General features: G+C 39.9%; 1 long non-coding RNA gene across 1 annotated transcript in view; it reads right to left on the reverse strand.

Moving 5' to 3' along the window:
- Positions 1 to 2,451: 2,451 nt before the first annotated feature.
- LOC148189503 (uncharacterized) overlaps positions 2,452 to 24,802 on the reverse strand; it is an 83,296-nt gene continuing 60,945 nt past the window's right edge. Inside the window, exons 5-6 of the long non-coding RNA XR_015776513.1 lie at positions 5,380 to 5,473; positions 2,452 to 2,930 (exon numbers count right to left, since the gene is read on the reverse strand). This is a non-coding gene — a long non-coding RNA (uncharacterized LOC148189503). The remainder of the gene's footprint in view (positions 2,931 to 5,379; positions 5,474 to 24,802) is intronic.

The following is a 24,802-nucleotide window of genomic DNA, read 5'->3' on the forward strand; positions in this document are numbered from 1 at the left end:
GTATAAAAATGTCAGAGTATAGTATATTGTCCAAAATGGTATAAAAGCGTCATAGTATAGTATGTCGTCCAAAAAAATGGCACGAAAACACATAAAAACACCATAGTATAGTATGTCATCTAAAATGGCACAAAAATACAAAAAAACACCATAGTTTAGCATATCTTCGCAAATGGCATGAAATTGTCATCGTATAATATGTCTTCAAAAATGGCATCAAAATACATAAAAATGTCACAGTATTCAGTATGTGGTCCAAAATTGCACAAAAATGTCATAGTATAGTATGTCATCCAAAATGGCATGAAAATCTGAAGAAAAATCACAGTATAGTATTTTGCCCAAAACGGCATTAAAACGTCAAAGTATAGTATGTCATCAAAAATGGCATGAGAATTTATAAAAATGTCATAGTAAAGTATATACTCCAAAATGGCTGAAAATTTATAAAAACATAACAGTAAAGTATGTCATCCAAAATAGCATGAAAATGCATAAAAACATCACAGTTTAGTATGTCGTCCAAAATGGCATGAAAATGTCATCGTATAACATGTCTTCGAAAATGGCATGAATTTGTCATTGTATAGTATGTCTTCAAAAATGGCATGAAAATACATAAAAAAGTGTCACAGTATTCAGTATGTGGTCCAAAATGGAATAAAAACGTCATAGTACAGTATGTGGTCCAAAATGGCATAAAAAGGTCATAGTATAGTATGTCGTCTAAAATCGCACAAAAATCGTCATAGTATAGTATGTCGTCCAAAGTGGCATAAAAATATCACAGTATAGTATGTTGTCTAAAATGGCATAAAAGTATCATTGAATAGTTTGTCGTCCAAAATGGTATGAAAATGCATAATAACATCGTAGTTTAGTATGTCATCTAAAATGGCATAAAAATGTCATCAAAAGTGGCATGAAATTGTCATTGTATTATATGTCTTCCAAAATGGCATGAAAATACATAAAATGTCACAGTATTCAGTATATGGTCCAAAATGGGATAAAAACGTCATAGTACAGTATGTGGTCCAAAATGCCAGCTGTGAGACGTAGTCTCTCCAGCGTGTCCTGGGTCTTCCCCGGGGCCTCCTACCGGTGGGATGTGCCCTGAACACCTCACCAGGGAGGCGTCCTGGAGGCATCCTAATTAGATGCCCGAGCCACCTCATCTGGCTCTTCTCAATGCGGAGGAGCAGCGGCTCTACTCCAAGCTCCTCCCGGATGACCGAGCTTCTCACCCTATCTCTAAGGGAGAGCCCAGCCACCCTACGGAGGAAACTCATTTCGGCCGCTTGTACCCGCGATCTTGTTCTTTCGGTCACTACCCAAAGCTCGTGACCATAGGTGAGGGTAGGAACGAAGATCGACCGGTAAATCGAGAGCTTTGCCTTTCGGCTCAGCTCCCTCTTCACCACGACAGACCGGTGCAGAGTCCGCATTACTGCAGACGCTGTACTTAAACTCCTCCACTTGGGGCAGGACTTCGTCCCCGATCCGGAGGGGACACGCCACCCTTTTCCGGCTGAGAACCATGGTCTCGGATTTGGAGGTGCTGATTCTCATCCCAGCCGCTTCACACTCGGCTGCGAACCAATCCAGTGAGAGCTGAAGGTCACGGCCTGATGAAGCCAACAGGACCACATCATCTGCATGACTCCCTGATACGGGCTGTCCGTTCCCTGTATGACCGGTGCCAGAGCTTGGTCCGCATTGCCGGCAGTAAGTCAAACTCGTTTCTGGTGAGGGTTGGACTCCGCCAGGGCTGCCCTTTGTCACCGATTCTGTTCATAACTTTTATGGACAGAATTTCTAGGCGCAGCCAGGGTGTTGAGGGGGTCCGGTTTGGTGACCTCAGGATTGGGTCTCTGCTCTTTGCAGATGATGTGGTCGTCCAAAATGGCACAAAAATAAATAAAAAACACCATAGTATAGTATGTCATCAAAAATGGCACAAAAATACAAAAGAAATTATAGTACAGTATGTTGTCCAAATTGGCATTAAAACATCATAGTATAGTATGTTGTCTAAAATTGCACAAAAAAGTCATAGCACTATGTTGTCTAAAATTGTGTGAAAATGCATAAAAACGTCATAGTATAGTATATTGTCCAAAATGGCATGAAAATGAATAAAAACATCATAGTTTAGTATGTCGAAAACGGCATGAAATTGTCATCGCATAATATGTCTTCGAAACTGGCATGAAAATACATAAAAATGTCACAGTATATAGTATGTCATCTAAAATGGCATAAAAAATGCCTAGTATAGTATATGGTCCAAAATGGAATGAAAATGCATAAAAACGTCAGTGTGTATCATGTTGAAGTATGACTATTTTATTTTGAATGACATTGTAACGGGGAGTGGTATGACCCAATTGCAGCACAACAAAGCAGGTGAGTAGTTGGTAATGACCTTTATTTAATTTTCTGGCAGACTAAATGGAGCAAAGGTGAGTATAATCAGGATGCAGGTAAGTAGGGACAGTTATCAGTTCTGGGGTGGAGCAGAGTTCAAGGGTCAAGCAGAGTTGGTAGAGAGATTGAGGTGAACTCACATTCATAGGTGATAGTTCAGAGTTCGAGTGGGGAAATTGTTAATGTGGAGCAGATTGGCAGGTAAATTTATCAGGTAAGTTAAAGAAACACTTGCAGCAGGGAGCTTGTGGGAAAAGCGGGGACTCCAGAGAGGGCATCAGGAAGGCAGGAAGCTGAGCAGATGAATCCAGTAGGAGCAGGCAGCGGGATCAACGAAGACAGGCAGGGAATTGATGTACCATCAGGACAATAAACACCAGCGGCACTCACACGGAGGAGATGTTTCGCTTGGCAAGAGGCTCTTAAGACAGCAGGAAGAATGGCAAACTCTCGACAGAGCCGAAGCAGTAGAACACCGCACAGCCACAGACAGACGAGAACTAAGAAGTGCACAGGCAAAACTCATGGTCGGAGACAGAAGGCTGTTAGGTTTACCAGGGCAGAGACAAGGAGAAGTAGTCAGAGGCGAGCCAATTTTTTCATTTTTCATGTCAACAAATGCACACATTGGGATGACGCAGCCCATGGTTATGTTTAGACAACACAGGCACATGGCAACCATCGGTGGAACGTCAACAAATGCAAATGGTGGCATGAACAATTATATTAGGCAACAAAGGCACAGATGGTTAGGTTTAGGGGAAGGAGGTATGTGGTAAGAAAAAAATTGCATTCCGACATTATTCTTGCATGAAAGTCTGTTGTATGTGGGTCTCATCCCCCACCTGCCTTAGGGGCACTCCTTATACTACGTCGTTATGGGCAGCGTTTCTTCAACCTGGTATCGTTGTGCCGCATATCATGCACAGGCAACATGTTCCATACAACTGGGTTCTTAAGTGACACCTCCCAGCTGCATCTGCTGTGTCTGGCTGATTCAATTATTGAAATTCAGTGATTAACAGCAATTAAAAAAAAAAAGACCGATGATAGCCTTATATTTGAGATATTAGTAATTTTAATTTTTTTGTATTTACTCACAGAAGATCTGAACCTCTTTCAACACTCTTCTTCATGTGTGCTAAGAATGGAAAAAAAAAATTATCAGCTTTGACCAAAACATGTGCTTCATCACTGAACTGCAGACATAATTTGGCTGTTAAAAGTTTTTTTTTTTTAAAAATTATTTTTTCTCTATATATATATATATATATATATATATATATATATATATATATATATATATATATATATATAAAAAATAAAAATAAAAAATAAATATATATTAGAAAAAAAATAATAAAAAGTGTTCCCAAAGCACCATCTACTGATGTTTCGGGCCCTTCTCTTTACATCAGTATTGCAAAGACTGCATTTTATGTTTCTCTTGGAATTTAGAAAGTCTGTTTTTCCATCTGCCAACCAAAGAATTATTGAAAAATGAAACAAACTTTCTCTATAAACACAAGTTGAATGGAATGAAGTCCTTTAACTTGTGCATGTGTGTGTTGGTGAACCCGTTGGGTGAAATCAATAGTGTGTGAGCTTGAGTGATTCCTCTATAAATGATTCCTGCCTGCTGCATTAATCCAGGCTCTGCAGCCTTGAGAGTGGCCTTCTCTGCCAGCCTTCACTTATTAAAAGACTATTTCTCCCAGCAAAAATCCACATCATTATTCTGCTCTATATAAAGCTTAATTCTGGTGCTTCGTTTTGAAAATGGAGGCCGTGGCCCCTCTGTGGACTCATAACAGACAAACCTTGAAACACAGGCTGGGAAACCCCAGGGGAGCCAACTCTTAAAAGTACGGACTCGTATTTGATCTCCTCTCCTTCTTCTCTCACTCTCACACTTTGAATTACAAATTCCATTCAATTAATTTTATATTTTTGCTCCAATTCCCTTTTTTGGGCGTGTTAATTAAAAGCGGGGAGCTAGATTCAGAGCGGCTGTAATTAGATCTCGGCGAGACATTAAACAGAGCAGCAGGGCATGAATCACTACACTTTGAAGGCTCATTTTTCTTTTTTCCTCACTGACAGGCGTGCGTGACATGTGCCAATCAAATCACAGGAGCACACGCACAGACACACATACAACACTGTGGCTGTCATACTATGGATCTCCTTTAGTCTATGTAGACAAACAGTACATACAAAACACTGAAAAAATTACTAATTCACCCTCTTAAAAGGCTGACATTTATCTTTGCAGACACACACACACAAACACACATGCACACAGTGACAGTGAACAGAAAAAGCTTTAATTGTATTTTTATAGTTTTGTCCTTCATTGCTGGTTAAAAATAAGCAGTGGTGAATTATTTAGATCAGGGAAACTCGACTTCTTTGCTTGGGGGCCACTTTTGCCAAATGAAAGGAAGCCAGGGGCCAGTTGCAGCAGTCCCATACATGCTTCTAAGATTTTAGGACGTTTCCAGGATTTTGGGCCATTTCTAGGATTTTGGGACGTTTCTAGGATTTTGGGACGTTTCTAGGATTTAAGGATGTTTCTGGGATTTTAGGATGCTTTTAGGATTTTAGGACATTTCTATGATTTTAGGATGTTTAGGATGTTCACTGTTTTAGAATATACAGTCATTACTTAAAGTAATAAACTACATTGCAATATAATAAAAGCAGAGTTCTCTGGGTTGACCTCTGTCTCTGATTGACTCAATAAATGTTTTGTTATATGTCAATGCAAGATATGTGAACTAGAGGGTCAAAGTTCAGGGTGTAATGTTTTTAGGAAGTAGTACTTCCTGATTGTGTGCATTCAGCATGCAACAGTACCTACATTGTAAGGGCAGCTGCAGTATGTGCTAAAAGAAAAAAGGAAAAATTGTGCTATTCAGAGCACACGTGATTTGTGAATACACTCACCCTGTGGCTTTAGACTCTCTCTGTCCCATCTCAGATGCATGCTGGGGTTCATACTCCTTGTTCTTCTGCTGCATTCTTCCCACTCTCTCCAGCCCTGATGGACACAAACAATCAATCAAAGAGAGAGAGGTCAGACTCAAATGTCACTGTCATGACTCTGCAGAGAATATAACTTCCAAAAACTAAACTTTATAACATACTGAATTTCTGACACTCTTACAAAATGACAACGTGAAGTGAAAGGCTGCAGGCCTGTCAGTGCTTTCTGTAAATTTGAAAGCTGGGGAAGGGGATCAGAGGTCTGAATTCTGTTTACTCCAACACTTGAAATGATCCTGACTGACACACAACACACCAAGCCCTGTGTGAGCCGAACTTGATGGAGGCCTCGGCAGACATCATCCAGGTTTAGAGGTATGTGAGAGTAGGACATAAAACTTTGCCAAACTAAAAAAAAACATGGAAAAAAAACAAGCTCACAGATTAATCTGGTTGTCAGGCGTGTGGAGAGAGCCTGCACTGGCCTAAATGGGTAAACTGGGAGTCAGTTGAGCGCAGGGTGGTGGTTGATGGGGTAATGGCTCTGAGGTTTGGTGAGGACCTCCAAAAACACCACACACACTTTCTAATGAGCATTTTCAAAATGTGGCATCAGAGTTAGGCTTTATACTGAGCTCTTAATGAGCAGGCAGACTGGCATCTAGTGGGAATATGTGCTCACATCATCTCCTCCAGACGGGTGAAGCTGGAGGATTTTATGTTTTAAAGTATGTAACTGAGAAATCTTAGCTCCTGTGTCCTTTGCTCTTGAAAACTTGTTGCCCCTCTAACCATATAAAGAAAGAAATGATTTACCAGTGAGCCTGTAGCCAATTTTAGACACAGAATATATAGGATGGAGGTGTTAAAATTACTGGGGACGGAATTTGCGGTTCAGTTTTCTCAGACAGTCAATGCTGAGATAGGAATGACAAGTAATGAAATACGACCTGATTCCAAAAAAAGTTGGGACACTGTGTTATTTTGTTTTGTATTTTGTAAATATATACTCATTCTGAATTTGATGCCTGCAACGTGTTCCAAAAATGTTAGCACAGTAAGTGTCCTCAGTTTCCACACGCTTATTGTGTGTTACAAAAAGGAAGAGGTGATGTAGCAAAGTGGTAACAATGCCCTTGTCACAACTTTTTTTGTGTTGCAGAAATCAAATTCAGAATGAGAATTACAAAAAGCAATAACATTTATTAGTTGAACATTTTATATCAAATCGTTGGACGTGTTTTACAGTGTCCCAACATTCAATAATTTCATAAAGGGATGCCTCACAAAAACACAAAAGAAGGGGACAGAAGGGGTCAATTCAAAGTCTGCAAAATTCAACATAATGATTCTTAAAGCCCTCAAAAGATGTCTGACATTTAATACACAGCTTCTGCAACAGCATGAGGACAGAGCTCTGTGCTAATCACATTTTGACAGAAAAGAATGTGTTCCCCAGAAAGCCTCCAGCGACAGATTAAATGAACGACCTGAGGCAGGGTAGATAAACCCAACACACTGACCTGGAAAGGCTCCACCTCCCTCAGGTGCAATCATTTGGTGAATTAGAGGCTGTATATGTTGCCTTCCTCCCTTTACACTGCAGCTATCATGTGTGCGTCATCTAAATTAAGGTAATTAAAAATTGATTTCTTAGCTCATAAGAAAGAAACACTTAAAAGACTTGAATTTGCAAAAAATTGAATGCAAGCTTTTTGTCAGTGAGACATATTGTTCAACAACAGTTTGAAATGGTCATGATTCTGTTATTACCACCTATAGATAAATACAAAATATCCTGTCTTGATTCCTACTGTGTGCTTGTTCTGAGCTGTAAGCAAATTTTGCTCTCATTCGGCAAAGAATAAATGAATTATCATGGAAGAATCTAATTTTTTTTTCTTTATTACAGCAAAACTGACAAGTGAAAGTTGTTTGGTGTTTTAATTGTGTAAATTATTTGAAGAAACTGTCATTGTCAGTGATAGATGTTTGATCAAACACTGCTGGTACCAAGCAAGAAAGCTCTCACTAGAAATTGGGGTAAGGAAGCACCACCAACAAAGGACCAGTGGCCAATAACCATGAATTAAATCTTTTCAATGGAAAGACACACAACTAGAAAGAAAATGAGAAAAATTGACTCTATATAAGACTCAAAAAGACGACACTGGACTGGAACAATAATCAACAGATACACATTCAAGGATCTAATAATGTATATGCACCCATGCAGTCTCTGTTTTGTTAGCTTAAGTCTCTGGGTTTGTTACTCTGTTGTAACTGTCATGACATTATCACAAATATTTGTGTTAATAAATATTTAAGTGGAAAAAAAAGAACTAATGAATTATTACATAAAAGATAACTACCGACATGTATCTGAAACATTGCAACAACAGGGCCATCACTTCTGCAGCAGAGCTGAGTGTATGTTGTTCCTGCAGAGGTCTGTTCAGCCAGAGTACGTGCATGCACTTACAACTACATACCATATACACTGTGTGATTATAGGAAATCGGTTTCAAATCAACTTGTTCTGTTGACATAATAAACTGAGAAATAGTTGTGCAGAGAGGAAGCAGGGACAGCAGGAAATAACTGAGTTGCAGAGTGAGTGCAAACAGGGACAGAGTCAGCTCGTTGCATTTACTCAGTCTGTGTCTGGATTCATAAACTCATGGGGCATCAACAAGTAGCTCAGAGAAAAATTTGTCCTTTATAACATAAACATTCAAAGATCTGAGTCATAGTGCAAAGATGTCAAAGTTTACCCATCAGCTCATCATGTGCTTTAGAATAAATATAAAGAATCAGTCACATGTTATTTTAGGGACACAATTAAAGAAAACATTAAAGCTGCAGTTATCCCTGTATGGCCCTTTAAGGCCCCAGAGACCGAAACTAAACTGTCGTAAAGAGTCAACAGTGAGACGGATGATTAGGAACAGTGCCAGGTGTTCTCAACCTGACTGACTGCTCTGAACTTCAGGACCTAACGTTTGGAGGAGACTTGTCATGGTCTGCAGCCCAGAGCTCCATTAACCATCACCATGTTTCCTTTGCACTTTGCAGTGACACTGCCAACACATTTTGAACACTTAATCCTAAAAACAGTGTTGCCTAAGCATCAATAAAAAGCCTTTTTCAGTAGTCTTCGGTACATCTTTTTTCACTTTTATATACGTCAGAAAACCAGGCTCTATTAAGCTCTAACCATGCTTGATTATATTTAAGTAATTTCTGTTTTCTTATTTGCTGCTCTTTTGATTAGTTATTTGCTGTTGCAAACTGAACACTTTCTCCATGTCTAACTAATGTTTTGACATATGCAGTATAATATGCATTTCCCCAACACTATTTACATCAGTAACAAGGTCATGTGATGTGTGTGTGGCTCATTTTAACCTATATATTATTTCCATTTACGAATTAATATTGGTTTGTTCAACTGTGATGTTTTTTCACCTACTGTTATGTTGCTATCAGTGAAACTCAACATGTCTTGCCTCCTATACTGGTAGATATTTAATATGATAGACCTGCAGAAAGTGCTGAGTTTCACTGAGAGTGGCCTAAGTAGGAGTGATTAGAATTTACTGGTAATTCAAAAAAAACATTTGTTGTAAGCAGCCTACTTCACTGAGTGAAGAGAAACTGAAAACCGCACAGTGGTGAGTCAGCCCAGCCCATTTTCAGAGCCACACTCTGTGTCCACAACTCTGCTCTACCTGGGGAAAAACAGTCTATAGCTTATTTTTAGCAGGTTTACCTGTATTTAAAAAACCCGCAAGGACATGCTTATTTTTGTGTGTATTTTATATAATTTGTTAATTTTATATAATAATCTGAATTTGTTTGAAGCCATAAATGGTGCCGCCTTCAGGGACTTCCAGCCCCCCCCCAAGCCATGCATGCACGTAACTCAACACACACAGAAAGGCACGTAACACACAGTCTTTTGTTCACAGCGTCTCTGCACCATCCCAGAAGTTAATTGCCTCATATGGGCTCATCCTGCATTGATCATACAGAAACCATGATACACATCCTATTAGCATGTCAATTAACAGAGCTTTATCAGGGCTTCAGAGGGATCCCGAGCCTGTCGTAGACACTTCATCTGCAGCCTCATGAGAATGAGATATCTGCAGGTATGTTGTTTGACAAGATTAATGACTTTAATCCACAGATCTGGACCAGGACAACTGGCAGAGAACAATAGAGCCTCATAAAGAGGACTCCCTCTCAGTGTATGGATGAGCAGACAAAGACATACAGGCATTAGCTTTATTCGCCATCTGTGTGCTCATGATCGCTGTCATGTGAAATCAAGATGAAAACACAGACACAATGCAGCATTAAATCATTCAAGATGTTATAGCTGTGTTCAAGAACTTCAATTTTATGACAAACACGATGTCTTATAATTGGATCTTTGAGAGTTGCTCTCATGTTTTTCCATTCTTTCCCACATCAAATGGAAGTAACAGCAGCAGCAGCAGTTTAGAATTGCAGATGCAGACCAAACCGACAAGTTCTCATCCTAAACTGTCACACATCGTTGCTTTGTCTGTGTACTTTCACGTTTACATATTATGCTTTAGGTCCCTCTGCGTCTGCTATATACGTTACAGGATGCCGCTAATGTGATGTCAACACAAGCACATGGTTATGTTTAGGCAACAAAAGCATATAGCAACCGACGCCAGGACATAAACAAACACACGATGGCACGGATGGTTAGAATTAGAGAAAAGGGAACATGATAAAATGTAGAAAAAATAAACATCACATTCAGATAGGATGCAAACATCGGACTCCTGCATGAAAGCCCTGGGTTTGTTGGATCCATCCACCACCCTTCTGCCCTATAGGCGCCCATGTGATTCTTATATTATGTCATACCAGCATCGTTTAACCCTGACGCCAACCTGTAGTGCATCATGTGGATGTGACAAGTTTCATCCAGCCGCATTCTCAAGTGACGCTACCCATCTGGGTATCATGCTGCCACAGCAGGTAAGGTCCAGCCATCTGCTGGCATATAATAACACTGCGACTGGTTCCGTCTGGCCGGCCTCTGAGCTGACGCAGTCCAGTGGCATATCATGCAGACAAGAAAGGTGGTGTCAAAATCTTGTGCCAAAAGTACTTCAAAAGCGACTGTATTTGATGACTTTGAAATTAGGACAAACTGTTTTTTTCCAAACCTATCCCATAGAAAGAGTTTCAACCAGGAGACAGCTGTGTCACATACAGAGGATAAAAGATGCATCGTATATAGATCCCAAAGGAGCCTTTGGTGGCAGTATCACACACTGGGGACATGAAAACGCATTAGTCTTTGACGACCTGGGTTAAGAATGCGTTGGATATTTTTTAAACACAGTTATGGATCTTTTGTACTGATGATTCAAAAAGGAGCGTTTCATTTCAATCTAAGACTTGAAGTCTTATCTGTCGGTCTTCCAACAACATCTATGCAGGAAATGATTTTGACTTTTACTGCAAAAACCTTGGACGCCCAAAACTCCTCCAACTATGTCAGTCTATTCAGCCCAGGCTTGCTTCTCAGCACGTAACAAAAGTTTCCATTACATTATTCGTGCTTGCTGGATACTTCTCTGCTTTGTTGAAGTGGACATTCTCACATGTTGACTCTGACAAGGCTGACTGCAGCATATGTCAAGGCTCAGATGAATGATACTCAGGACCTTTACGAACTTTTCTGATTCTGCTCTTGATCGCAGGCTGCCAGGCATTTTTTTTCTCTAATTAGACTTCTTCCTACTTTTGAGATGCTTTTGATAGTGTCAGCTGCAGCGCTCACACACAGTTTTGTGTCAGTTTCTCTGCAAGTAAAGCTTTCACTGCTCACAGGAATAACAGCTTGCCTTTTTGTCAGTTTCGAGCTGACATTTGCCTGATGACTACTGAGTGGGCAAAGTGTTACACAGGGCTAAATGTTGTGTTTAAGGAACTGGTAATTAACGCACTCTCATATCTTAATGGGACTCTTAACTATTGCTTTGCACTTTCTAAAGAAAAGTCTGTTAATATATAATTTACAAACAAACCATTAAGGGCATGGGTTTCCTTTCAGAAGGGCAGGAAGATAAAAATCTGTTGTTGGTCAATTTGAAATTCTTTACACTGCATTGTTAATAGTTCAGTGTTCTGGATTTGGGATTTGGGTTAGGATTATAAGAGAGTGTTAAGCGAGATTTCAAAGGAAATATAACAGATTCATGCCAAGATTTTAGTAATGTTTAAGTCATGAGCTGAAGTCCTAAAATAAGTATATTTTTAAGATTTACGGGAGCAATTCTCTGAAAATTAATTAGTGCTTTAAAACAAAAAACAACAAAACTTCATTCCCTTCCATTAGATAACTACAAGTCAAGATTTTTTTTTTTGTTTTATTTCCCAACATGAGGTCTAAATCTTGTTTCACAGTTGTCTCCATACTGCCAGGACTGAAATTCTGCTGAGTCTTTATGAAAAGATAGGACGCCATGTCACTGGAATTCTGAGTAGATGTAGTAGTAGATGCTCAATTCCTTCTGCACAATGATACAGTTGGCGGGTGTAAGTCGGTACACATAAAGTAGTTCCTACATAAAACTGCTCACAACAAGGTCTGTGGATTTTCTTCAGTAACTGGGTCATGATTTCTCAAAAAACACATTGCTACTGAGTTCCGGCAACTTGCACCAAATCTATCTTGACTGATTAATAGCACTACAGTTAAGAGGAAAAATATGTATTTATGATTTGGGGTTGAACTGTCCATTTAACCTGGAGGGGGTGGCAGTATCATACTATTGTTGTATGATATGCTATTGTTACCATTATTGCTGTGCTTCTCTTCTCCTCTCTCTTTCTATTCCCTCTTTGTAATTACTGTAATTTAATTGATATTTACGTCATCTATTGCACGTCTGGAATAGGGATCCCCCCTCAGTCACTCTTCCTGAGGTTTCTACCATTTTTTCCTTAGAGTTTTTCCTTAGACGATGTGAGGGTCTGAGGGCAGAGGGATGTCGTATGCTCTGAGGCAAACTGTGTTTTTGTGATAATGGGCTTCATAAATAAAATTGAACTGAATTAAATTGGGGGGCAGTGGAATTGTGGTTGGCACTGTTGCCTCACAGCGAGAGGGCCCCTGGTTTCGAAACCCGGTTGGACCGGGGTTCGGACCATGGGCGGAGTTTGCATGTTCTCCCCGTGTCTGCATGGGTTCTCTCCGGGGTCTCTGGCTTCCTCCCACAGTCCAAAGACATGCAGCTTAGGTTGATTGGTGACTCTAAATTGTCCTTAGGTGTGACTGTGAGCGTGTATGTTGTCTGTGTATATGTGTCGGCCCTGCGATAGTCTGGCGATCTATCCAGGGTGTACCCCACCTTCCACCCGATGACAGCTGGGATTGGCTCCAGCCCCCCCGTGACCCTTACGAGGACAAGCGGTTACAGAAAATGACTTGCTGACTGACTGAATTAAATTTGAGGGTGGGCACTATGCTTCTGCATTATTCTCCAGTATACACACACAGCGACACATGTGCAGTAATATTCGCATGCAGCCAGACTGTCTACCACAACAAAAAACAGAGACGCTTTGATTACAACACACACAGAGGCTTCATTCTCTGCTCAGGATGTCGGGTACTTCAGTTTATCTTTATAATACAAACAGGTTTGCTGCTATGTTAATGCTGTGATGCTCAGCTTCTTTAAACCCCAAATTCCAAGAAAAAAATCACTTGGGGCATGACCTCAGTGGCAAAAAGTAACCGCTGAAGTAATGGGTTCCTCTCATCTTTGCTGAAAATGACATACTTAAATACCATTTATAAGCGTAAAACAACATGCATAAAATAGATTTAGATTTTTTATTAAAAATATGTAAGTGATGGGCTAATTGTTGCTTTTTTGCATTATTCTTGACTAAAATATAACTGCAGGGCAACATATCCCCAGTGTCAGAAGCTACTCCAGTGGTGTGACTTTATTCCTGTAGTACAACTCGGGGTCATATTATACTGTAATGTATTATCATCCTTGAGCTCTGCTGAGCTGTTGGAGGAAGACGTGGAAACCTGTTGATTGACAGCTGTAGCTGAGGGAGTTCAAACATACAGAAGACACAGAAACTATATTCAGTGGGCATTCTCCAGCAGAGGCCAAAAACAGCAAGAATGCTGACTTATCAGCTGTACGACTGGCTCTCAGGGTCACCGCCTGCAGCACGCTGACTCCCCCTCTCCCCAAATCAGCATCACTATAATGAGCTCCTGCTCTGCCTACACCTCCATCCATCCCTCCACACCTCTCCCCAATAACCACTTTTTCCTCAATCTCTTCCACCCCATCTCATCTTCCCACAGCCTTTCAGCAGAGGGGGAATTAGGGGGAGGAGGAGGTTCAGGCTCTCGAGGCACAGCAGGCACGAACAGCAGGCCAGCACTGAGCACTGTGGCGGCAGCAGGGGAATAAATTAGAGGCAGGCACAGAGAATAATAAAGTGATAATGAGTTTGCAGCTGGCCGCCATGCCAACCCCGGGCAGAGCCCAGCGAATATTTACCACCCTGGTAATAAGTCGTGATGAGGACTGAATCAGCGGGCATACCAGGGAGGGCACTGAGCCGCTGAAAAAGACAGAAGAGAGAGAGGAGGCACATGGAGAGGAAAGGCATGGAGGAGGAGGAGGAGGAGGAGGAGGAGGAGGAGGTGGTGTTGTGGTCAGACTGCAAAGCTGCTAAGTAAGCAGAACAGACCCACAAACACATGAGCAGGTATTCCAAAGAATGGCACATCACTGCTCCAATAATATGTAATGTGTATATGCCACTGACAGTATGCAGATATATATATACTCCAACACACACTCACTAACTCACACTTAAAAATGTTGTACCGCAGGGTAACAGATGCTCCGTGTGTGTGTGTGTGTGTGTGTGTGTGTGTGTGTGTGTGTGTTTCTGATTCACATACTGTGCATTCCTGTTGCATTCCCATAATGCATATTTGCGGTATATTTGCATACATGTATGCACATGCATGTCTGATAGAGCAGCCTGAATCTGCATACTGTATCTGCATATGTCTGAATCATCACCATCTGATTTATGTCTCTGTATTTCTGCATGTACCTCTTCCATATGTATCAAGCCTGAGTCCTGCACTGAATAAATCAATGTTAAAATACATTATGTAAGTTGTTGAAAAGATGCAAAAAATGTTCACTCAGTCACCTCAAATTTATCTTGGTGAAAAACAAGCACTGTCTTGGGTCGTATCGGATTACATGTGATAATGATTACGTGATGAGATCCCCAAGAATGAGTAACTATCATCAGCCCAGATTACACAAAAAAGTTCAATGAGATTTTAGTTTTATAGTCAAGGATAATTTGCTTATATTTTTGTCTTTAACAAAGCTTGCCAGGTGCCATGGAGAGAAAAAAATAAGTATATCGAGGCCACCGTTTGTGACCTCGTTGTGGTTAAATCATTCTCTCACTTTGATGAATTCATTCCCTTGTTTTGGTTCATTTGTGAGCTCTAGATAAGTGTAACCTTATATAACATTAAAGAGAGCCAGCACAACAGACCAGCCCTTCGCCCTGAAGCTAGAAGTGCAGTGCACCTGCCTCAAGAAAACAACCCTGAAGTTAGTTTTCAATTTGTAGCTTCCAATTTAGCAACCCACTTTTGAACCCTTTATTCTATTCATGAAAGATTTTGCTGCATTTCACATATAAACCATACTGAACCAGGTCCAGGTACAGTCCAAGTTTGCCATTATGTTGAGATAAGCAAGTCATAATTTTAAGAAGGTTTTCTCATTATCTTGTAATAGTTTCTCATCATTTTGACAAAGTTTCTAATTATTTTGCAGTAGTTTCTCATTATTTTTAAGAAAAGTGAGTCATTATTTTGAGAAAGTTTCTCAGTATTTTGAGATAAGTTGTTATTCTGGGATTGTTTCATATTATTTTGGAATACTGAGTATTTTAAGATAACTAAGTCATTTTGAGAAAGTTTCTCATTATTTTGAAATAGTTTTTCATTATTTTGATAAAAGTGAATAAATATTTTGAGAGTTTCTCATTATTTTGAAAAAGTTTCTCATTATTTGAAATAGTTTCTACCTAAGTTATTTTGAGAAAGGTTCTCATTTTGAATTTTTTTATATTGATATAGCTTCTCTTTTTTGAGATAAGCAAGTCATTATTTTGAGAAATTGCCTTATTACTTTAAGATACTGAGTCATTTTTTATTTAAGTTTCTCATTATAATGACTTACAAGATATTTCCAGTTCTTTAGTGTTTCTTTAAGTTTTAAGGCACACCTTAACTTTTAATGTGGTACATGTACATTTCTTTTTCATAAAAAGCAAAGGATCGGAGCAGAGTTTCCAGCATTTATTGAATTTCTCTCCATAACACCGTACACGTTTCATCTGGACAGCACGTGCTGAGCAGTGAAGGCAGCTCTGTCTCCTTCTCTCTGAGGTGGGCTCAACTGAAGCTCTGATACTTTGAAAGCTAAAGTCACAGGTGTTCCTCCTCACATGCCAGCCGCTCGCTCAAGACGAAGGCCAGCCTTTCACTCTGCTTCCAGTCCGATCTAACATACACACACGATGTACGGACACACCGCCCATCGCTGCACTTATAACAGCTCCATTCACAGCTCCCAAAAATAACAACACAGTGCGCTGGCAGGGTCGGGCCCTCCTCCACCCCCCAAAACCCAACCCCCACCCCTTCATCCTTTACTTCTTTCCTTTCATATTCAGTTTTCTTGAACGCTCAATAAATGTTGACTTTATTTTGGTTCTGCTGAATTCCTTAATGAGGCCCTCGGCTTCCACAGGCCAGAGCGGGCGATTCCAGCAGCCTTATAAGGACATGTGTGGCAGAAAGAGAGAAACGCTCTGCTGTTTGACATACCTTCAACACTACCTTCCTCTGTCTCTTATCCACTCTTTATCCTTCCTCTTTCTCCTACTTTTGCCACCTATCTTTTATAGTTAAGTTTGAAATCTCTAATTTTTAAACTTTTTTAGATTTTAAATCATATTTCAGATATCAGTGTTCTCCCAACTTTGTATTCCTAGTATGAGTTTGTCTCTTTCCTGTTTCACAATATGCCCATCCAACAATGTTGGGACAAACCGGAACACCAACTGTGAACAACATGGGAGACACAAGACACACAATTACCTCACAGAGACCCAAACAACTACAAAGATGCAAAACAACTACAAGAAGACCCAAAATGACTACAAAGAGACATGAAATGGCAACAAAAAGAGACAAAATTACCCCAAAGAGACACTTATAATCATAAGGTCACACAAAACAACCGCAAGGAAGGTCACGCAAAACAACTACAAGGAACCCCAGAATGACTACAGAAAGACAAAAAATGACAACAGAAAGATCCGAAATTGCCTTTAAGAGACAATTAACAATCATAAGGTCACACAAAAAATACATGGAACCCCAAAATGATTACAAACAGAAACAAATGACAACAAAAAGACACAAAATTGCTTTGAAGAGGTAAACAATCTCAAGGAGTCCTCAAATTACTACAAAGAGACACAAAAAGACACAAAATTACTAAGTAATAAACAACCACAAGGAGACCAAAAAATGACAACAAAGTGATAAAACTTTACCAAAAAGACACAAAATTGCCTCACAAACAAAATGACCTTAATAAGATGCACGAAAAAACCCCACAGAGGGGCAAACAACTACAAAGACACAAACAACCATAAGGACATCCAAATGACTACAAAGAAACAAAACAACCACAAGGAGACCCAAAATGATTACAAAAGGACACAAAATGACAAAAAAAGACACAAAACTGCCTTACAGCAGTAATAAACAACCACAAGAAGATCCAAAAGGACCACAACGGCATACACCCAAAAAAAGATGCATAAAAGCTTAAAAAAAAACAAAACAAAAAAAAAACAACCAGAAAGTCTGTGTGTGGACCTCACTAATGCTCTGCTGGCTGGATGCGATGAAACCTCTGGAGCTTCAACATCACATTAATGACCATGATAATGAACGACATGATAAACTGTGCAGAAGTGTAATGTTTACAATTCCACATACATGCTCAGGCATCAAATACTGTAAAATAAGAGACCAAGGTCTCTGAATATAAGATTTAAAAGTTTTCACAGAAAAGACCTTATCAAAACAATACAAGGTACTCTGTTGAGTACAAGAAAGTTTAACAGTTAATCACAGTATTAATACTGCTGAAAAGACAAAGTCCTGTATCCAGCCAGAACTGGTTTGCTTTTTATCTGAGGTCATGATTATTCACTATAAATATTATGGCCAGTTCAGATTGTGATATCTTACTCAAGAGCGCAGAGTTGAACAGACTGATGTCCTCTCCAACTAGAAGGTCAAAAAGGTGTCAAAATGAAAGCACGGAGGCTCTGCAGGGAGGACAGACAGCTGAAATGTCCTCCTCAGCCAAACTGCTGACTCAGCTCTGACTCATGTCTGACCATGCAGCGACGACATTCGCCGCCTCCTCGGCCACTACAAGCTGATCCGTCTCAAGGCTCGCTGCTTACTCTGCACGCCACGACTGATAACACCAATCATCAGTCCTATCTGGAGCATATGGATGTCTGCGTGCGTCCTATCTGTGCAAGGTCTTTGCAGCGGGCACTGGGACGGACAGCCTTCAGACGGAGGTCCTGGAGGAGACGAGGCAGAAGGCAGGGATGTGTCAACCAGACGCTGATTAAGAAGTGTGAACCAAAGCAGGGCGGACGCAGCGTGCTGACTGAGCGCTTTGAGCGTAAACTTTATTTACTCAGTTAGGATGAGTCAGTGTGAGTGGTTGAACTTCAAACGTAACAGACCTTTTTTATAAAATACACGACACACAACTCATGTGACCTTCGTTTAATCAGTTGGATTGAAAATGAGATCTCGTCGTTCTTGGCAGCTGGCATTAAACTTTGTGAAACATTTGGGCAAAACAGAGAAAATAACTTATCTAGTTGCTTTAGCTGTCAACAATGACAGATTTGAGCTGTTTTAATGGATTATGACGCTTGGATTATGTGTCTGAATAAGCTTTTTGGTAGAGATCGATTTCAGTCAGATTCTCAGACTAAAGGTTCCCATATTCAGTTAAATGTTGGGGCTGTCACATTAAAGTGGGTCATGTCTACCAACAAACGATTTATAGCAGTTTAGACCAGTGGTTCCCATCTGGTGGGTCATGGTCCAAAAGTGGGTCCTGGGTCATTTATGAATAAACCGCGAGTGACTCGCAACTGTGTCAAATTTGTGAAAAACACAATTAATTCTAGGATACAGTGAATTTGCAGCGCAGAGCTGTTATCTTGAAGTGGGGTATCCTGCTGTAGAGTGAAAGGTTTTTTGTTTTTTGTTTTTTAAAAATAGTACAGATTTTATTGCCCTGTTCTTGAGATTATGTGCCCTGTTTTATTTTTTTTAATTTGTATTTTATCTTATTTTATTTTTCATTTTAAATAAGAGAAGACATAAGGGACTGTTATTTATGTATCAGACAAGGTGGTGGCTGTTTTGTTGTATTTTTTTGTCTCTCTTTCCCTCTATTAATTCTTTTTTACTCTCCCCAAAGGTACAAATATCTTTCCTTGAGCCTCCTTGAGTGACTCAGGGAAAATGCATAGTAGTATTCGTCCCACGTGATGTGTTCACAGACCGCCAGAAATATAGAAATCCAACAATAATTTTATTTAAAAATCACCTAATATTTTAAAGGAAAAAAGACATTTCTACAGATGTCTGGGCTAAGCCCCCAATGCCCTAAAATCCTACAAATGCCCCTGGTTTAACTAACTGCAGTTTATTTTTGCAATATGTTTTATTACATTGCATTTTAAGCCCACATGTTCTTTACATTTTGTCAAATAAAATTGAATATGTGGCCACTTCTCTTATGTGTGGACTTTGAAACAATGACTAACAAGAATTCTGGACCCAGCGGCTGGACCAGTTGGGACCACTGGTTAAGACCATAGCTTTTTTTCCCCCTAGAATACTAATGACCAACTTCAGGCAAAAGTGCATTATTTATATTTATGCTTTCCCAAATACTTTATTTAAATCTGGGTACATGCCTCCTGCACTGAAGAAACTGTTTAGGGACTATTTACCCTACCCTAAAATAGATAGATAGATAGATGGATAGATAGACTTTATTGATCTCAAAACTGAGAAATTGGGGTGTAGCAGCACCATACAGTAAGAACAAAGAGAATAAAGAGCAAACAATATTAATAGAATATAAAAGGAATACGCTTAAAAAACTAAAAACTAAGAGACTATACATATATACATATATACAAGTGTAAATAAAAAATAAAATAGATAAAAATAGATACTCTAATTGAATTACTCATGATTCTATTAATGCACAAGTTAATGGCGTTGTTCTCTTAGCCCCTTAGTTAAAGTGAAAGGAATTCGAAATGTTATAGAATTAATTCTTTTTAATCATTTCTAAAGTGGCTAGAAAATGCTGCCCTGAAGGACAGCACAGAGGCCATGATCTTGGCAGCACAAGAACAGGCCCTGAGCACCAGATCCATAAAGGGAGGGGTCTACCATTGTAGAGAGGAGCCCCGGTGCAGGCTGTGCAAAACGGACCCAAAGACAGTCCAGCACATAGTAGCAGGATGTAAAAAGCAAGCTGGGATAGTGTACAGGAACATCTATGCAGAGTATGGACTAGAAGTCCCCTAGGACCGAAAGACTTTCAGTCCCTTCAGGATTTCGCGGAATGTTTTTGTGATTGTTGCGGCCTGAAATGCCTGATTTCAAGTTTTTCTAAAAGTTGCAATGCAAGTTGCAATATTTTTAGGCGTTATTGTTTTTACAAATCATAACAGTTTGCATTTTTTTAAAGTTACAAGTACACAGGATCAAATCAGGATATGATGCAGCCAATATTGGCATAAAATTAAAAATTATATATATATATATATATATATTAATAATAGGAAAATATATATCTTAGCTGAACAATCATTTCTTAGCTTGTTCAATATTTTTCCTTGAGCAACAGGGGGAAAACACGTGGTTGGTTGGTTGGTTGAGCCTCCCTCAACCACGATCAACCATTTGTCACAGTTTCTGGCTGCGGTAAAAGTTGTGATTTGGGAGATTTTTTAAGAAAACAGGCCTTTCAAACCTACTTGCAGCTTTTAGGGTTCTGGATGTATTTAAAAAAAAATTTAATAACGACCATTTTAAGTTGAATGTCCGTCCTTTAAGCCAAATTTAAAAAGCATAACTCACTCCCCAGTGATTTCAAATGTATTTGTATCTCTGTAGTTTTGCACCACCCCCTTCCCTCTCATAAATAATGAACAGTCCCTTAGGTTAGCTAGTGAGAATCAGTGGGGAAAATCTTCCACACAACACCAGATCCCAACATCCGAGAGCATCAGCATCAGGTGAGAGAGACACCGTCTCTCACACGTTTGCGTTTTAGTGCTGCACATTGACATCAATATCGACTTAGTCAATAAAACAGTTAATAGAGAGCAAGAGAACAAGGAATATATGTGGATTGCTGTGATCACAACATCGCAAAATCCTGGAGAAACTGGAAAGTGGTTGAAAACAGAGCTTAGATCATGTGGGACTTCAAGATCCAGACTGATAAGCAGCTGCTAACTAACCAGACATAGTTTTGGATGACAAGAGCAGAAGATGGCATTTGTGGCAATCCCAGCTGACAATCAAGACATCAAGAAGAAGAAGCATGAAAAGACTGAGAGGTACCAGAACCAAACTAGGAAAGCTAGTTCTGTTCCTTTAACATTTTTTTTTTTTAATATTTCAGCTTTCAGTCACATTCCTACCAATCTTTAATATTATCTCATGTCACATCTCTCAAAATCAAACCACTTTAATTTGCTATCTACCAGTAAAAACGTGAATTTAATGTGTTAATTAAATGTTTAATTTCACTAATCTGTGTACAGAGAATTTAATAAGTGAAAGCAGGTCTGTAACACACTGCCCATCAAAGCTGTAAGCAGATTCATGCATTTTATGATCGTGGCAGCAGAGAAAACTAGAAGTGCGGCTACATCTCACACACATGAATACAGACATGGTTCATTTACTTCAGAAATGGTGTTTCTATATTTAATTAGCGGTTAAAATACATCTTAAAATCAAATCTATTTCCTGCCAGCTGGACATTTTGCAGCTCCACTACTGACCTCTGACTGAACTCAAAACACAGAACTGAGACTTAAAAAGGTAGATAATTGCCAAAATATGGAAACACTTGTGCAACAGAAGGATTCAGAGAGCATTAAACCTGTGAGGTAAGATTTTCCTGGCAGGGCTGAAGTTCCTCTGAGGGCAAAATGAACACGGATAAATACAACATAATTCTGAATAATCATTCCTTATCCTGTGGCGAAGGGCTTCGAGCCTGATTGGAGCGTGCTCAATGGGAACACGGACCTCAATTGGTCACTGAGATTGATGAGCATGAGAACTGCATGATCCATTAGTCATGGCTGCTGCAGTCACCTGATGTAAACCCAGCTGAATAAGCCTCACTGCATTTTCCATTTTCAATAAAACATCGGATGATGAGATTTCTCATGGTACAACAGAGTCACACTCTCCGTTTGAGTTTGTTGACTTTTTTTTGCCATGACATGTTATAAGTGAGGTTTATTTTATCTTGGCTGTTTCATGTACATTTATATGGAAATAGAAAATAGATTTTTCCTCCAGGTGCTTTTAAGTGACACTCCACCCAAAATCTTTACAGCATCAAACACTCTGCCGAATGCTTGAAGGCTATAAAAAGTTTGTAGTTTCGGAGGGAACATGCCAATTCATGTCAGTTAACATAAATACACATTTTCATGGTGGGAAAAGGGCATCAAAACACCTCTAGAAACTTCTTAAAGCACTCCTTATGTCCACTCTAATGTCTAAACATATCCTCAGTATGTTTCATAAATCATTTTGCCAAAATCTCGCGAAACACACAGCTCCTACAAAACCTTTGGATGTTTGACAAATTGCACCAACCAATATTTTTATGAGAACAACAAATCAAATGACTAAGTATGATGTAAAAGCTGGTGCTCTTAGTGACAAAATCAAACTAAAATGATTACTGTAACTCTTCCAGTTTCATTATTTGGTTTAATAACTTAACTGTTTTGGTTCAATCTCATCAGCATTGTTTCATCTGCAGCAGGCTGCTGTTGTTAGCAAAAAGTTTGAATAAATCCAATGTACACAACCTGTCCAGGACCAGGCCATTGTTCTGACAGCCGGAAGCCCTAAAGCCCAACAAATCTGAAAAATGTTCCATGGGACTAAAAGCCCATTTCTCTAAAAGCACATTATCTAAAAAACAACTCCCCTTTGTGCTGTTTCTCAGAAAATACCAACACGTCTCAAGTCCGCACGTATCACCACTTTGTCCGTGGACTTCTGCGCCTACATATCATGCTCTGCTTCAACAGAAGCATGTGGTTCGGTTTTGAAAATATCATCATGGATTGGCTTTATATTTAGACTGGAAGCAAACATTGGGCTCCGGGGTAAAAGTCGGAGGTTTGTTGGACTCATCCACCACCCCTCCCAACCGCCCTTAAGGGACTCCCACGCTCTTTATATTATGCCATTATTGGAGGTGTTTCAACCTGAAACCATCCAGCGGCGGTGCTGTCTGGCCGCGTTATCAACTAACACTGCCTGCCTGCATATCATACAGCCTCATCAAGTGCCAGCAGCATATCATCAGGCCGTGTTTGACAATTTCAGAATGGAAACGGGCTGAAAATATGGACTCCCTGCAGTTAGCTTCACTTTCAAAGCAGTGTCTAAGCCACCCAACCTGGGTGTTTTTCAACTACCAATCCCTGCTTTTCCAGCGTCTTGTTTGCCACCAAACAAGTGTTTTGACCTAAGACATGAACGTTTCCAAACTATTTTTTGTGCCTAAACCTAACCATGTGCATTCGTGGTGAGGTCACCCTTGAGCCTGGGACACTATAGCAAACACAGACTGAGCTTAGCAAAGATTGATCTATCTATGCAGTATACACAGCAGGTTTTGGGCAAGGTATCACTTCAAGACTACTTGTTTAATGTGAGTATCTACAAAATCGTCTCGAACCTGTATCTTCTCAAACCTCTGTGCTTGAGTTGGATCTTCTACTTGGCTGTGTAAATTGTATCAGCAAATTCAAGTAGATCTGAAAAGTGCAATAACCTCCTCTGAGCATTCTCTAAAAAACACACTCAAGTTAATATTTCATGGAGAAATACAGCCAAACTCCACTTCATGTTTTATTGATCTGGGCTTTATAGAGCTGGAGCGGTTGGCTGGCTCTATACTCTTCCTGTTCAAGTGCTATTCTCTCTCTGGCTGGTTCAACAGTTCAAGGTTATGAAATGGTCAGTTCATACTCGCGCTGGCAGGTGAGCGGTGGGTTGACCGCTAGTTAACGACTGCAGAGGAACCTGCCGACTCTGCAAACATTAACGACAGACATGTTTATGCAGTTGGGACTTGTCAAATACAGGAGAGCTGCACTTTAAGAAACCCAGAAACTTTGAAGCATGTTTACACAGAACAGAAGTCAGAAAGAAGGAGGGGAGGGGGTGCTGAGGTGAGGATGTTGGTTTTGGCAGCAGAGAGAAAAGACTATTGCAGAGGTGAAACCAGCTGCTCCCTGACCTACCGGGGTGTGTTTGTGTGATACTCTCTTAAGGTGAAACAATCTGACAGTAGGTGATAGTTGAACTCATATTGCCAAAACCAAGGGTGCTGCTCTGGTGCTCAAACAGCCCCTACTGTAACAGATTCATGCTTTACACTAGATGTTAAACCTGCAGCAGGAAATTGATCCCATTCAACAACAAGAGCATTATTGAGGTCCATCACTGATGTTGAGTGATAAGTTGAGTTTTAGATGGGGTTGATATCAGGAGTCTGATTTCCCCCGCTGTGAGCATTTTTTGGCCATGTAAAAGTGTTACTACACAAAGAGTAAGTTTTTTACATGTGAGCTCGGCTTGGGCTGCATCACTCTATTACAGTATATCACCGTATTTAGAAATCCCGAAAGTATGTTTTTCAATGCAGTTACAAATACAGGTGCTCCTCTTCCTATTATAAACTTATTGTATGTAGTGCACAGCACGGCCCACCAGCGCCCAGTCTCCGGTCACTACTGGTGGAACAAGCAGCTAAGCTGAGGGATATGGCAACACCTAGTAGCAAAGACAGACTGTGGGGGATAACGGCATGTTTTTTTTCACATCTAACTCGGTGAGATA

This window comes from Plectropomus leopardus, chromosome 5 (assembly GCF_026936395.1).
Source record: "Plectropomus leopardus strain MGB_pleo_1.0 chromosome 5, ASM2693639v1, whole genome shotgun sequence".
NCBI classification, from domain to species: Eukaryota; Metazoa; Chordata; class Actinopteri; order Perciformes; family Serranidae; genus Plectropomus; species Plectropomus leopardus.